This window comes from Pezoporus flaviventris, unplaced genomic scaffold, assembly GCF_033815535.1.
Source record: "Pezoporus flaviventris isolate CSIRO_AGI_PZ_B2104156 unplaced genomic scaffold, CSIRO_AGI_Pfla_v1 ptg000001l, whole genome shotgun sequence".
Classification (NCBI taxonomy): Eukaryota; Metazoa; Chordata; class Aves; order Psittaciformes; family Psittacidae; genus Pezoporus; species Pezoporus flaviventris.
The window spans coordinates 24,310,334-24,327,055 of record NW_026892549.1 but is presented as its reverse complement, the minus strand read 5'-3'; the positions used below and the strand labels follow the sequence as shown (position 1 = coordinate 24,327,055).

Below are 16,722 nucleotides of genomic sequence, written 5' to 3'. Positions count from 1 at the left end.
CAGGCTAGACAAGAAAATTTACCTTGCATTTCCAAAGCCCAAAATAAACCATATCCAAATGTAGGGATTACATAGATTTCCTGCTGAAACCATGAAAATCACAAACTGAAAACTACGGGTTATTTTGTCTTGGTGTGTGGATTTTTTGTTTGTCCTTCTTTTTTCCTTTTTTTTTTTTTTTTTTGCCTGGAATACTTCTAAGTGGTCACAGAAGACCTGGATGAAACTTGTCAGAAAGCCACTCTCAGGTACATGCCACGCTTTGAAGTCTAACAGGAAGTACTTTAAGCTGACAAATACCCACAGCCATGCATGGCAGCTAATGCTACGGAATTAAAGCTGGGATGGTCACAAGGGGACTGGGGAGAGTAATGGGAGTTTACAACCCAGGCAGCTGCTGAAGCAATGCTAATCAAATTCTGATGCTAGTAAGGGAAAAAAAAACTGGGAAGACCCAGAAATTTGATTTCTTTGTGCTGTTAACATCATTTATCCTGTGCTCCTCATACACTGAGGAGGATGAAATCGCTACAGGGATAGTTGTTCACTTTAATACAGTTAAGGGCACAAGAAGACATAAAGAAAAACTCAGAAGAGAGGCGGAATGGAAAATGGAAGAGCATAATTCCCTCTCTGACCACACATACAGCTCCCTAAACCACATCAAAGGATGTTAAGAAAAAGAAAAAACAGAAACCTAAGAGTTAAAAAAGAAGTACTAAAGAAGGTAGCTAACAAAACCTTGTCTAAGTGGTGTATAATAGCAGAAGGAACTGCTCGCTACTGTTATTCCCATCTCTTCATAAGACTATGAGCAGCAATACTAGTTCAGACTAAGTCAATACCTGGTTTCAGCAGTTCTCACACACAAACACACTTTCCCCTCCTCAAGCATGGCAAGGGGCACACAGAACAATCTAGCAGCTACTGGCATATGGTGGTTTATGGACAGACTTCCTGAGTGAGAGTCCGCATCCTATTTAATCTTCCTCTCCCTGAGTCAGCATAACTGCTTGCCATACCCATGCATATTTTTTACCACCATAGCACAGCATTCAGCAGGACAGTACATATAATAAAGGGAGTACCTTTATTATTCCCTTTATGAATAAAGTACTTCCTTTTGCTTGTTGTGAACCTGCATTTCTGATGTTTCACTGGGCATCCACTGGTACTTCAAGACAATTAGTTCTGACGTGCCACCTCAACAGAATTCATTGCTATACAAAACTCTACCCCCTCCCCACCCTCTTCTAAGTTAGAGAAGACAAGCCCATTTAAGACTGAGAAGTTAGTAGTTACTCAGTATTTTATTTTGACCCTCTTTACTTTTACAGTTCTACTATACATTCCTTGAGGTACCCAGACTGCATTTACTATGCCAGGTAGACATGCGCTGTTACTTTCTACACCTTCATAATTTTTTGGTTTTGCTTTGTCCTTATACTTACCCTTTTCCTATTGCTTGCTGCTACTCAGCTGATCACTACAGCTAAAACCAAGACAGAAACAACAAGCCATAGTTAAGTTCAGTTAAGGGCATAAGATCACTACTCGCTCTTTAGAATGATGCTAAAATGCTGGGTAAACAATAAAGTGTGCATTTAGACTTAGCTATTTTAGAGGGCTAGTGGTTCTCCAGTAGCAAAATATGAGTTTTTTTTTTAAATGCCATCAATGCATTTCTGAATAAAAGAGTTTCACAGAGAGGCTTACGAAGTGGAGAGCTTGTCAGGGGAATTTTTTCATTTTATGGGACTCCAAGTTCATAAAAATTTGTAATTAGAAGTATTTATTTTAGATTAACATCTGATCTACCAGAACACTGTGTATCCATTAGTACTTGACACTGTCAACATTTGAATGAAATCAATGTGCGCCTCATTTGGGAGACAGGTACAAGCCAAAATAACAAAACATTTTAAGTTGACAGTATTACTCTAGGGTCCTGAAGCAAGCTTGCATTTGTAGAGATCTATTATTTGAGAAAGAAGGCTGTACTAATGACTGTATTTCTTTTGTTACTGTCAGTAGTTAAAAAGATGGCTTAGATGAACACCTGGAATGCATTTATTTCATGCACTTTATAAAACCTTAAGTAATTCTTGCTGTACAAAAGCCTTTATTTAAATTTACTGAAAAATCTCCATAGTCTTGCAGACAAAATATTAGAAGAAAGCATTAATAAGGCAAGGCTTATAGGGAGACTATCAAAAGATATAGCTATAAAAAGGTAGTAGAACAACTGCTGACTTACAACAAGGAAATCCGCAAGCAACAGTATTTTTAGACCATCAGAAATCTGTACCCCTTACCAGAGAAAAAGACATACTTTCTCCAGTTGCATTATGTTCTTTCACAAAGTCTTTTGTGTGTTGAATCTCACAAGGTGTTAAATCTCCCCTTGGTGTCCTACACAAACACCAACCAGAATTCTGAATCATTGCCTCAGGTGAACTTCACATGAAAATACTTCCTGAGGCCGTTCAGAAGGATGTTTGCCAACAAAGCAGCTTGTTAAAATGCGGACTGAGCAGGAAAAAGATATACTGATATTATTTTCAGGATCATACAAAAGACCTATACACTTCAGCAAAGAAAAAATTTCCTTTACGTTTCCTGAACATTTAAAGACAGCATTTATACAGTTCTAGATTGTAAGAGTTCGGTCTTAATGGCAACAACATCCTATGAAGCCTCTATCAACAAAACCCTTTTGGACAGAAAGGGAGACAAAGGTATTGCAGTTTCTTCGCAAAAAATGGCTTTTAGTATAAATAAAAACATTTTTTTCTTTTGGGAGTTCAAAAGCATTCTTGGATTCTGTGCTACACTGGCATAAAACAATACAGTGACCTGACTTCAATTCCATCTGAACACACAGCATTATTGATACACATTTTTATACAGGGGGAAAACAAGGTATAGATGTCTTCATAGTTAATGCTTTTTAACCAGAAAACTATTTTGGGTGCTAGAAAGTAGAGCAGAAATTATGTTTTAGGAGTACTAGGAACAAGCCTTATATAACTCTTGAACTAAAGTAAACATTTTTAAAAAGTGACGCTTATATTTAAAAGATACCTATCATTTCTGTTTTTATAGCATCAGCAATGGAAGGGAAGAACTCAATTCCTGATTAACATTTAATATAACATGTATCAAGATACCATCTGCTCAGGGTTGGTTCTTTTTGAAGGGGGAGTGCAACAAAAATGCAGTAAAAATCCATACTCTGGATATTTTACTTAAGTACTTAAAGTACTTTTATGTAGAACAACTAAAAGACACTCTAGATTTTCATCAACTAGGCCTCTGCTACAGTCATTAAAATAGATCTCATATAATGTTCTCTGCCATAATCTACCATGGTAGTTTGTAGAACTCCACAGAAATTTTGTTTTCTTCTGTCTTTTACCCATCCTAGCTATTAAGCAAACTTTTCAGGTTTTAGGAATAAGCACGTTCTGGACAATTCCTAGCACTAGACTCAGGGTAATAGGCAGGAGGGAGAATAAAGATACATCCCCTGCATTATTTTAAAATTGTCAGAAGTGTGAGAATGATGGGAAATGCACAGTGAATCACCAGGCTCCAGGTAAGGACCATCTAACACTGCTGACAAAAAAAACCAACAACCTAGTGAACCATCTATCTGCTGGATTTTGAGAGATGAGCAAGAAAGAATATTAGCCATAGATACTGCCTTATTTTCATTACATATGCAACTTTAATTTCAATTTTGTTCAGTTCCTCTCAGGAGGACAGGACTGAAAATTTAATCCTCCAGCCTCATCCACATGTAAGCAAGCAAAATGTTTTCCAATTTTTCAATGGATGATTTTGCAGCCTGAATAATGGCTTTAAAAGTATGAGTTGTTTCATCTGCGATCTCCTAAACTCAAAACTGAAACCAATATTACAGAAACTACATCATATGGAAGTATACCAATCCACAGAGATCACAAGTGTTAATTTGAACTTTCGTATTTCACTAACCAAATGAAGGGCACGAAAAAGCAGCAGGCGTGGGGGCCCCTGTCTGGAACTATGTGTAGTCACTTTAAAATATTCTCTCTCCTAAACCAAAATGATAGCCTGAGATGAGGATCTTCCTGAGCTTCCAAGATTGAATACCAAGTGTTTCACTGCTCAGAAGCCAAGCAGCTATGTTCCTCCCAGCAACTGACGAACCAGAAACTCTGGCAGGCTGCCCCAGAACACAAACCCAGAAGACCTTGCTCAAAACCAGCCTACCTCGTCAGATGCCTTTTGAGCTAAGGAGCCTAAAAACCTGTGCTGCAAGGCAACCACAGCAGCTGGAACAGCTTTTAACAGAAGACTGTTCAGACCAGTCCCTAGAAGGAGATGAAAGACTGTGTAAATGAGCATAATTATCTGGTAGACAAGTTTTGATACTCAGGATTCAAAGGTTTTATTTTCAGTTCTGAAAGGAAGCATGCTTTTTTAATGGTCAGTCCCAGTTGGCCTCTTTCTGCTTTCACCACTCTTACCAATTTAGCAAGAGAAATTACAGTACTTCAGCTGCTTATCAGTTTTCCCATAATAGTTAAATAAAACTGGGATGAATTGATACACTGTTACTCTCAGAACTTTACTGGACAGGTGGCCACAACCAGAATTAATGCATAATTAATTTCATACTTATGCTTCATACAAAATTCTGGCCTTACATGTAAGAACTATTTACTCAGCTCAAGCAGTAAGCTCACATATAGTATTAGGGATATCAACCAGACTTGTTTTTATATGAAGAAAGTGCAAGTCCTATAGAAATGGACTGGCTAGACCTTGGGCACATTAAAGAAATCTTTCTACCTGTACCTGAGACTCTCACTACCTAGAAATATGACGTACTTACACTATTGGGGTTCCCCCCAACCAGAAATATTTTTCTTTTGAAGTAACCACACTTTTTTATTTTAAATCATTTTCTTACAATCAAACAAATAGAGGTTTGTGCTAGAGACACATGTCACCCTGTAGACTCATGATCAGTGAAGAAGGCACCGCGGTGACTCACTGTACCCTCAAATAACCTCCAGACTGTTCTGACAAGAGCTGCAGCAGAACACGCTGGCTGCTGACTCAAACAGATGCAACACGCACGGCCTCATTCCCTCACAGAGCGCAGTGCCTTCTCTGTGCCATTAAATATGATTCATACACAGGACTTTGCCAAAATCAAAAGAACAGATCAACATTAGCAGACAGTAAATTCTAAGTCTACTCCTCTTTGAATATGACTCGCAAATAATCTCTAGTATAATTCTGCATACAGCAGATCGCCTTTCAACCTCAGCAAGAATGTTACAAATTTACCACCTTCAGTAAAAACATACATCCGTCTTGACCATGTAAGAACCCAAAAGAAACATCAGAGATGCCCGACACCCAATTAAAGTAAATAGATGCCAGTGTTTTGCATCAACTGCTTGCTACTAGCAGACCGTGGTGAAAGCACTGACATCAAAGTCATTAAAACCACTTCCAAAACACACCTTCAGATTTCATAGAATCTAACACTCGTCTCGACCCTTCAGAAAATGAGCCAGGGCTTTTGGCAGAAAGGAGGACATGTGATGGAAGAGCTTTTGAGAAATGCTGTCAGACAGCCTGGCATGAAGCAGTTCCTGTCTTGACAAGAAAGTCAGAGAGAGACAGATTTGGCTAATAATCCCATCCTTTTCAACCAGACAGGATGTGGTTCTACAACAGAAAGACACTATTGATTCCATTAACCTACAGTGCTGGAAACAAGTAATGAAAAATATATTAATTTCCCTGCTCATTACCACCCTCAAAATAGCTGCTACATGCTCACCTATCACTTATAGTATTTTTCAAGACAGTACTGTCATCCAGAGAGAGAAGCATTTCTTATCTCTAATACTTACTTTCTTAAAGAAAAAACAAATCCATGAGTTAAACCAAGACTTTTTATCTGCTTATATTTTTATATACGATTAATTAATCCCTTCCTATGTTATGGCAGACTCTCAAACAAGAAGTTTAACTTTCAGTTTGCAGTGATGTAAGTTGTGGGGTGTTTTTTTCTGGTAAAGCAGTAAACTGGGACAGAAAATACATTTTGGGACTAGTACTAACATGGAGATCAACAAATAACTGTGTGAACATTTTACCCGACTAAGTTTTCACCAGTGATACTTGAGATCTGTACCATAAGCACGAATATAAAATAGGAAATCATTTTACTCCAGAAAGTTATCATAAAGGATGATGTCAACTGCATGACTGATACATACAGATCTTTAGCACTCCATGGCTTGATAAACAGAAACATCCATTCAGTTACATGGCTATCTGTAGATCTCTTTGGGTTTTTTGGCCTTTCTTCTGTTCTTTTTCAAATCTCTTTCTCCAACTTGTCCTCCATAAATCCAAGATGTGCAAGTCATCATGCTGTTCTGGTATTTAGCTTACTAAGCTTTTTCCTGCCTCTTCCTGTTTTTACAATAAGAACTTTGACAAATTAATACACCCTGCACACTCTAACAAACACCAATTTGCAATGGTCTTGCCATTGAAATCACACAGAGAAACTGTCAAGATGTAGGAAAAATCCCTTCCAAAAAACTATTAACCTTTATAATGTATGTCTGAGACGGTTATTTTCATTGAGTAACTTATTCCCTCCCATACAAATAATGGCTCTCTGTCTGTCAAATTTAGGATGAACAAGAGGCTTAAACATCATGTTCAGCATCACAGGAGCATGTTGGGCTTTATGGTAATATTCAAGCTCTTAGAAGTTCCAGTGAATGCTCCTCCCAGAGATGTAACTCATTCCTGTGACGTGTCAGAGCACAGCACGTTGGGAATTGCACCACCAACCCGAAATGGGATTTTCTGAGGAGTCAGCTCCCATCCCGAGATACCCATGAGCATCACGGACTAGTCACCTGTGACTCACAGTAAGCTAGAGCCTCTGCCAGTCTCTCCAGCTGCACAGGGACAGGGCTACAGATAGGAAGGTTGTTCAAGCAACTGCAACCCACTTCCTTTCACTAAAGGCCCTCCAGCAGCTTGGTTACCAGCCATACAGCAAAGCTGCAACAAAGGCACATCATCAGACATGGGAAATGCCTGCACTTTAGCCATGGAGCCTGCACCCTTGTGAAGTGACTGAACACAAGCTATCTCCTGTGTTAGCTTCATCCCTTTTAAAGAAGCATGTTCTGGAAGCAGCAGCATACTGCATATCCTGCAAGCTGCTGTGACTGACCATGTACAGGCAATGGTGGAACACAACATTCAGCTTTGAAGTAAGAGCTGTGAAGAGTGACTGAACAACTGAAACATCCTGTCCTCTGAGAATTAATAATGAAGACTACTTGCAGGAGATATTTGTTGTTAACAGTCCTATACTTCACAGAAAACACAAAGCCCTCTGAACTCACTCATGTGGAAAGCACAGCTATAGATGGGTATGCACCCTACACGAGGCAGGTACCAGCACCACGAAAACAGCTGAATAACACAAAAAGGGACTGAGGATACAGGACAGAATAAATACCAAATGGCACTCAGGAATTGTAAAGGGAACAAGAAAGAACAAATGGCACAGTGACATGTTGTGTCTACATTTGTAATGTTTTTGGGGTGGTTTTTTTTTTTTTGTCTTGTTTAAACTATTATGGCTTTGAGTTTCTTTACAAAATTGAGGTTACTGAAGCTGAATTCTCAGCAGACTGTGGAACCAGAGTTCCCACGAGGGGAGCGTCTTGAGAAGGGAGATTTGAAGCTAGTGAGAAACCTTTAAGAAAAGGTTTTAACAGCGCTTTTAACACAAAGCTTTAGCAATCAGGAGGTGGCAGAGGACAAGGTGTCTGTACTCTAAGCCCTGCACCTGACCTCAAAGTGCATGTTCCACACACTGTTCTGACACAGGATTCATAGTGTGGTCCAGAGGACCTTTTATCTATTACGCCCACAGGAAGACACTCATCGCAGACTGTTACATACATCTGTGAACTTATTCAGAAATCCAGTTAGCCTTTTCTAACACCACTTAAGAAGAGTGTGCCTCACTGCTCAGTTCCTAAAAGTTTAGTAAATACTGGTATTGAAAAGCTTTCTCTATACTACCCAGAGAACTTGTCCAATCTGGCCAAGATGACCTCCCTACAGTCATCAGTCTTGTGAAATGGATCCTTGCACAAGACCTGGCAAAATGAGGAAAAGAACTGGGGATGAAGAGAAGAATGGAGCTAACTAGTGTATCTCTTTGTCGTCCTATATGTCAAGTGAGGAATTTCTTGGCATTACAGAAAAAAAAAAAAAAAATGTGATTCCTCAAACCTAGATTATATTGTGAATTTATGAAACAAAACATAGCTCTCTCTGGGGTGACCACCACTGCAGTTCCTTCATCTTTGTTATGCAGAAGTAGCATAGGGGATTTCCTGCTTTCAGTTTTTCCTCCGAGAGCCCTGATGAAACCTGTACCTCACTGGTAACCTGGGACTCTACAAACATGCATACTCTTTTCAGCAGCCACTCTTCTATTCAACACCACACCTGGAATCAGAAGAAGGGATTCTCTCATATTTTCTCTGCCATCCAAGAATGGCAAAAATGACAGCATGAAAATATTACCACAAAGGAACAAAAGGAAGAACCCACTGGACTCCATCGTATTCTGATCTGCAGTCTTCTGTGGCAGCAGTAATCCTCCTTTCAAAGGTGAAATAGAGACAACAGCTACCACCAGGTATTCTATGATTCTGTTTATCTCAACAATTAGGATCTATGAGCTCTGGTGAAAGAGCAGAATCATGTGAACTACCTTCATTCTCTTGCAGAGAAGAGAACAGGGAGAACAAAGCCTCCCCCTTTTGACACCAGTGAGCTACTGCAACCGTTCTCTTAATTCAGAGGATGCCGACCTTACATTCTGGCAGTCACTTGCCTGCAGAAGCTATGTTTTAGCATATACCTCACTCTTGCTACAGGCAGGGACTGAACCAGCAACTGCTGGAAACTGAGTCTTACATGCCAACAAATTCAATCCAGACAAGCAAAAGCTGATGCTGAAACAGGAGAAAACCAATCAAAACCACCAGAAGAAACGGTAAACAGCACAAACTACTCTTTCCTCAGTTCTCCTCACACTGAAGTCTTTTTTCTTTGGTCATGAATTCCCAATTCCCTTTTTGGCCCTGTCAGCAGCCTCTTGTCCCAACACAAGCCCCTGAGACAGCTCTAAAAGCACCAAGATTGCTTGCACTGTTATTAAACAGCAGCAGAGAATTAAACTAAGCACCGGTCACAGCTTGGAAACCAGTATGAGCAGTTTAAGTAGACAACTCTACTGCTTTCACACCTATCCCATTACTGATGGTATCTCCTTTCAAACAGCGAGATATAACCTCCTATCTCAAAAAGAAGCAGCACACCCTGGAGGGCAAAGGAAGAAGTAACTGAATCCTTTCTCAGCCAAGCAGCCATCCCAGTAGACAGAGGAGGAATTACAGAGTAATGTATAGTCAAACTCTTGCATTACTGCTAAAATCGTATCGAGATTGGGAATCAGACAAAAAGAGGGAGGGGAAAAAGTCCTCTTTACTATTCTTGTGATTCCTACAAGTAGAAAATCACAAATGAACTCACCTCCTGCCACAAAACTACTCAAGAGAATGACCTTCTCAGTAATCAAACTGTATTTCCAGCCTCCATGGTTGCAAGCTGAGCCTAGAAATATTAACTTGCTGCAAGTCATTCCTTGCATGAGTCTGGAAAAATGACTCAGATCTGCAAACTGTCCTGTTAATCTCAAAGCAGAGCAGCACTGAGTCGATGCCCATGTGGTGGAAACTCTGCCCTTTCTCCACATACAGCATAAACATGAATTTTTTGCTAATGAATTTCATGACTTGGTTGCAGTTGGGAACAACATTATTTCCCTCACTCTATAATGGTTCCCACTTGCAAACTCATCCCTCAGGGGGTGACTAACCCGCAAGACAGTGCAATAAGCAGTAAAATGTAAGGAACAAAGAGAACACGGGTTTTATCTGCCTGACAGAAGAGAAAAATATGGTCTGGTGCACAATCAGAGCCACTGAAGAAGTAGGAGGGTGGGGGGAGGTTCAGCAAAGGTGCATCCAAGCTACAATCTCTGACACAGAACACCCAAAACACTATTAAAAAAAAAATCTGTGCAGAAGAAATTACTTGAAGAGCATGATAAAAATCACTGGCCAAGAACTACAACAGTTGAAAACATACAGGATTGAAAATCATTTTACATATGGATTGTTCAAAACTTATTTCCACTACTCTAATGGGAAGGTTGCTTGAAGATTACATTGCTTTAAAGAAGAAGGAAAAAAAAGAAAACTGATTAGCCTTACTTTAGCCTTACTTATTACAGTTAATTTGTGAGTAGCTCATACCCACATGCTCATGCCTACCTTGGAAATAGAAAATAAGCCTCAGTTCTTGATAAATTAACATGACTGGTTTTATGTGCATGCATGGTTACCAATATTCCTTGGCTCCAAACAGTTTTGGATCATGGTTGAAAAGAGAAATTAAATAAAGAAGCAAATCTGCTTTGGCCTAATGGCTTATTTTCCATAAGAAATTCGATATAAACAGTTACTGGGTTTTCTCAATTTACTTTTTATAGTCAAAATGTTATTGCTGGCCAACATAACAACAGTATTCAGAATTTACTGCGTTTTATAAATCTTGCAATGACTTTCCTGTTATTGCCCATTTTCATCTCTCTTCCAGTTCATTTCAAACTAGTGAAAAAGGTCCATATATGTTAAAGAGAAACATTTCCCCAATAGAAAGTAACTAGCTATTGACTATCTTTCATAGTCTTAGTTTGCCAGAAACATCCATATATAAGTAACAGATCCTTACTTTATTACTTAAAGAGCCTAAAACATCAGTGCCACAGTGCAAATACATACACTAAAGCATATGTTAAAATACCATTAATATACAAAAGTAAGTATTTAGAATTAGTACTTAGAACAAGAGGTAATGGGTATATCTTAAACAGGAGATTCAGGTTAGATATAAGGAAAAAGTTCTTTACTGTGAGGCTGGTGAGACACTGGAACAGGCTGCTCAAGGAAACTGTGACTCATAGAATCGTAGAATCGTTAGGGTTGGAAAGGACCTTAAGATCATCTAGTTCCAACCACGCTGCCGTGGGCAGGGACACCTTACACTAAATCATATCACCCAAGGCCTTGCCCAGCCTGGTCTTGAACACTGCCAGGGATGGAGCATTCACAACCTCCCTGGGCAACCTATTCCAGTGCCTCACCACCCTTACAGGAAAGAATTTCCTCTTTATATCCAACCTAAACTTCCCCTGTTTAAGTTTTAATCCGTTACCCCTTGTCCCTGGCAGTGATCAAGGCCAGGTTGGACAAAGCCCTTGGGCAACACTGTCTAAGGTGAGGCATCCGTGCCTGTGGCAGGGGGATTGGAACTAGATGATCTTAAGGTTCTTTCCAACCCTAACTATTCTATGATTCTATGAATCCTGGAAAAGTGGGTGAAGAGTCAGTCTTTCTCCCCTACTATCCAAAATTTGCTTAAAATAACACAAAGACCTGGGACAGGTAGTTTTCTAATTCTCTTGGTAGGTAAGATATCATACACTATGTTACCAAAAGGCAGGCAGATAGAGAACCAGTCAAAAGACATCCAGTAGCATTAATCTCCCCTGTTTGGACACGTGGAACAGCTGCCCTTCCTGCTTTCATTTGTACTTTGTACATGCACTTGGAACATTTAAGGAATTGACATAGGTCATTTTGCCACTCTGAAAGTAAGTTTAGGTTAGATATTTTGAGGAGAATTTGTAAAGCCCAATAAAAGATATAGTGGTTATTCTAATAAATAATCTAGCATGCTATTTTATGCATGCCAATAATGTCATTTGTATTGAAGGAACTCCAAGTACGTCTATCATTAATAGATTGTGCAATTGCAGCAGCCAAAGATGTCGAAATCGACATTCTACAGCAGTGGCAGTAATTTCAGAGCCATGTGCCAAAATATGATTAATAACAGTTCACTGGGTAATTTGATACTAACACAGGAAAATAGCTTGTCACAGAAAAACCTTATGATCCATTACGAATGCCTTCAAGCCCCCCATAAGCATAACCTTCTAGTAGTATGAATACCACAGTGCTTATATATGCAGGTTAACTGCCAAGATACAGGTTACACACATATATATATCTCAGACAAAAGATCAAAACTATTAATAAGGGAGCATAAGGAAAACTGCATAAATTCTTCCCTAAGGAAAGCTCATCTAAGATTATGCACATCTAAAGGAAACACAAATTGCTGCACATTCAGACAGACAGCAGAGCTTCATTCCTACCCTACCACATTTTAAAGGGGGACAAAAAGAAGTGAAGAGTGACAGCAGGTGATTCTATACACTAAGACATACTGGCCAGATTTACAGAAATCATCTGCAATCCCTTCACCTACGAATCGAGTCAAACACATTATCCTGCTAGGACTGCACCAGTTTTGACTGATCAGATACTGCTGCTGTCTGCAGCTGCCCTCACCAGCAAACTGGATGGCACTTAGTGGAGGTTCATAGAATTCTGTCTAAGTGATGCCTGACAGAAGTCAGCTTGCCACAAAAGTTCTGATGCAATCGCAAACCCACAACTGGCTTTTATACAACAGGACAGAAGCCAGTATCTTACTATGAAGTAAGAAAACACCCATAAAGCTCTAAGGACTTAATAAATAAACACATTCTGTAATCCTGTTTTAGTTTTACATTTCCACTATGGCAAAGTTCCAAAAGACATCCTTGGCAATTTGATTCCTCCACAATCGTCAACAAATTGTCCCAAATATTTCTGATTTTATCCAGATAAATTAATTAGACCCCAAGTCTTAGAAGATGACTGCATACAAATATCTATCACTCTACTTTCCAATAAAGGATTAATAGTGAATTCAAACTACCTCGTAAATGCTTCCTAACCAGAGAGTAAACCAGCATTGACTACGTCTGTCCTGAGTAATCTACAGAAGAAGACACTCTGAAAGCTGGATGTACTGCCCAGTCTTCAGGTTTAAAACTATCAGCATCTTGCCTCAGACTTCAGTAAGGATATGATCCTGGCAATCTTACAGCAGTAATTTACAGAGGTATCAAGACCTCTTCACATACAATCTACTACTAATACGATTCTGAATGGGAAAGTGGTTTTAGTGAATCTTCAAACTAATCTAAGCTACAGAGACATACCCCAGCATTTCTGTGGTACTTCAGATAATCAAGATATAAAAAAAGAAGTTGACTTTAAATTTCAAAGCAATAAATAAAGTTTTATTAATCATTTAGAGTACCTGAAGTACTATGAGTACTAAAAGCACTGTAATTTAGAATAGTAAAAGTACTATAAGCAAAACTCTACCTGGACATATAGTAATACTGGAACAAAACAACAAAAGGCTTTAGCTTGGTAACAGAGTGTCACTAGAAGACCTGTTAGAATACAGCCTATTCCAGACAAATACACCAAAACACTTAGGAACATTGTTCTCTAAAGAGCCAGCTATACTCTTAAATGCAAAATAAATGAAAAAAATAATCTATAAAGAACATAAAATGATTCTTGTTGTATTCATAATATATAGCTTTATTAATATACTTTCAAAATGGCTAAATTCATCAGTGAACTATATGAAGTGCTATTCAGCTCATTTCAGGATTCAGCTAAATGTTTCACTGATTCCAAAAACAGTGATTCAGTAAGCCCTACAAATCAGAATTCATTCTTATTGTGATGGTACTAATATAGTTTGTAGCTATTCAGTATATGCATTTAAAATCCCAGCAAAGTCCTGCAGTGAGATATGTAAGAATTTTTCAAAGCCACCTGAAATTAAAGCCATGAACAGAATTATATTTCTGCATCATTTATTAAAAGAAATTAGGTACTTACCCAATGTCTTAAGATTCAAACTGATGAGAAATTTTAAATTAAACCACTTTTAAATTAAAGTCAAGAGTTTTTCAGAATGATGCATTACACATGACATTTTTTTTGCTTAAGCAGTTATATTAAAAAGTGGATATTGAGAGGTTTCATGTAAATTTCTAAAAGTTGCTTAATTAACAGACCAAGTATTTTCCATAAAACCATCAAAATGGAATACAAAAGCAGCTAATAAAAGACCAAAAAGCCTAATAAAATACTTTTTTTTACCCATGACTGCTATAGACCCTAAGACAGTCAGTAGACAAAAAATTAACACTGTATCATTGATTGTGTTAATAATTCACCTATCTGTAAATAAGAAGTCAGACGTACTCAGGGTTAGGTGAGGTCAGCCACGTTTCTCTAGTAAAATATTAATTACTGCTAAAGTATATTATTTTCAAACAAGGACCCATTCCCTAATCAACAGTAAACCATTTTGATAACTTATGAAGTCACACTAATGAATATTTTTCTGACATTGCTTTTGTTTCTGAAGGCTTTATATAGCCCTAAGCTCACAGTTCTTAACATTATTTCACTTTCCAGTATTAAATATATTCTATGTAATAATGCTTCAGACATGCAATGCACACAAAATATCTTAAAGAATTATCGATAATTATTGTTCAAGTAACTTCATGCTTTACTGCAAAGAAAAGCAAATAAAACCCCCAAACATAAAACGAAGCTTCACTGTATGTCCTTTCCCCATTTATGTGAATATTCCATGCAGCAGAGGATAGAAAAACAGAAGTGTTGTGAAACCGCATATATAACCAAGTGGCTGTTTCTCAATACCTGATGAATTTCAAAAAATTAAATGGTATCAGTGTTGTTCATCATTTGGTTAAGAATGACATCATCCTAACAGGAGACACACACTGCAAAGAGAAACACAAATGTCTTCAGTTTAAGTTTTTGCTTTTCCTTTTAAGTCATCGGAAGTGTATTTGCCATTTCTAGCCCTTGACTCTATTTCCTGGTTTGGTCAGCAGCTGGAAGGATGTTAATCCAAGGGTACAAGAAAGGAAGTGGTAAAATAATATACACCCATCCCTGGTCTCTGCATGCTCACAGAGAGAATGGATTTTGAATCCACTGCAGACAACTGGATGTGGCATGTAAAAGAAAAGAAATGCCTTTTCTTTTTAATTTTTTTTTTAAAAAAGAGGATACGAAAACTAATGAGCAGAATAGACAAATCTGTTCCTTCAGCAGCTTCCTCCTCTATACTTCTCTTCCCATCAATGCTCCCAAAATACACAGGCTTCCAATTAGCCTGTGGTTACTGTCTACTCACATCTTAATTCTTGTCATGAGTGGCACAACCAACGTTTCTGTTCTTTAGGTCCAGCTGGGCACACTCAGAGCCACCAAATCTAAGAAGGGCCTCAGAAATGCTGATGAAACCCATGTCAACATAAATGCTGCAACATGGAGTTCAGAAAGTAACAGATGTTCCCATACAAACACACACATGAAAGGAAATGGCAAGCACTTCAGGAGAGTGCTGTTATGACAGTGAAGCCAGGAATAGAGGAAAGAGGACACAGTGGTTTTACTAAAGAGTTTGGTTTTCAGAAAATAAGGAAGTTGGTTTTGTTTTTCAATTCAATGTTCTTGTTATCCCAAATATTAACATCCTTTTCCACACCACAAGGACTAAAAGGACTAAAAAGTCTTCCTCTATGTCTTCTCCTCAATCCACGGTGTTAATTCTGTTTTTGACTCTAGCAACACAAGATCCCCCACTATCACTTATTTCACTTATTAAAAATTGTGAAACATCACACCCAATGACAAGACCTGCTGCTACTGCTGCAAGAAGTAGTGAAGTGCTACAAGAAATTACCAGAAGTCAAGGGAATATTATTTCATGGTCACCAGTTCTTGTCGTAGACCAAGGAGAAGCTAAAATACCACAACACAATCATGACATGACAAAAATGCTCTGTGGAGTCACTCCACCAAAAAGGAGACCTAAGAAGCAACAGCTGCCTTGTTTATATACCAGTAACAAAAAGTCTGGTGGAGCCATAGTATACACTTTCTTGATACCACCAAAAATCTTTCTTCAGATTCTCAGTAATTTGCAAAATGCAGAACACCCTAACCTAGCAAAATAGCATTTGGCCCTGCCTGCATCATCTTGACTTCATCCAGACATTTATTTCACCTGAAGCTCCTATGTCTCAGCTGTAGAACAGACTCTATTCACACAAAGACGTGTATTTAAACAGTAATGTTTGAACTACTGGAATACTTTTTCAGAAAAGGTGCTTCACATTTTGGGGGTTCTCCATGCTGCTACAAGTTCAAGGTGGACACTGAGACTTCACGGCACATCATACGATTCATGATGAAACCCAGAAGAAGCTGCTGGAATTCTGGGAAAGGAGAACAAGAAACTGATAAAACTCTAATTATGCCTTCCATAACTCATTCAAGTGAGCACGAAGAAAGCAGTACTTCAGTATCGCACAGCTGACAAGTCATTAATGCATAGAAGCAGCAGTGGAGATTTTAACAGTGGGTGGCTTTCAAAATTAGCTGCCAAGTAGATTTGACAGGCGTAAAGCCCAGCTGCTCCACCCCACCACAAGAAAAGTACCAAGCAGCTGCTTCTGGATAGACGCTTTCTGGCACAGCTTTCCTCATTCTGGACTGCTACCATTCAGATGGA

General features: G+C 38.6%; 1 protein-coding gene across 4 annotated transcripts in view; it reads right to left on the bottom strand.

Annotated features, from left to right (window-relative positions):
* Positions 1-16,722, bottom strand: part of JMJD1C (jumonji domain containing 1C) — a 164,535-nt gene that overhangs the window by 84,244 nt on the left and 63,569 nt on the right. For 2 of the 4 annotated variants that reach the window (XM_061448898.1, XM_061448913.1), the window contains exon 1: positions 14,001-14,249. The exons of the other annotated variants lie outside the window; for them this stretch is intronic. The gene's annotated coding sequence lies outside the window, so the exon portion shown is untranslated. Of the gene's footprint in view, positions 1-14,000; positions 14,250-16,722 lie in introns of those variants that run through there. 4 annotated transcript variants of the gene reach the window in all.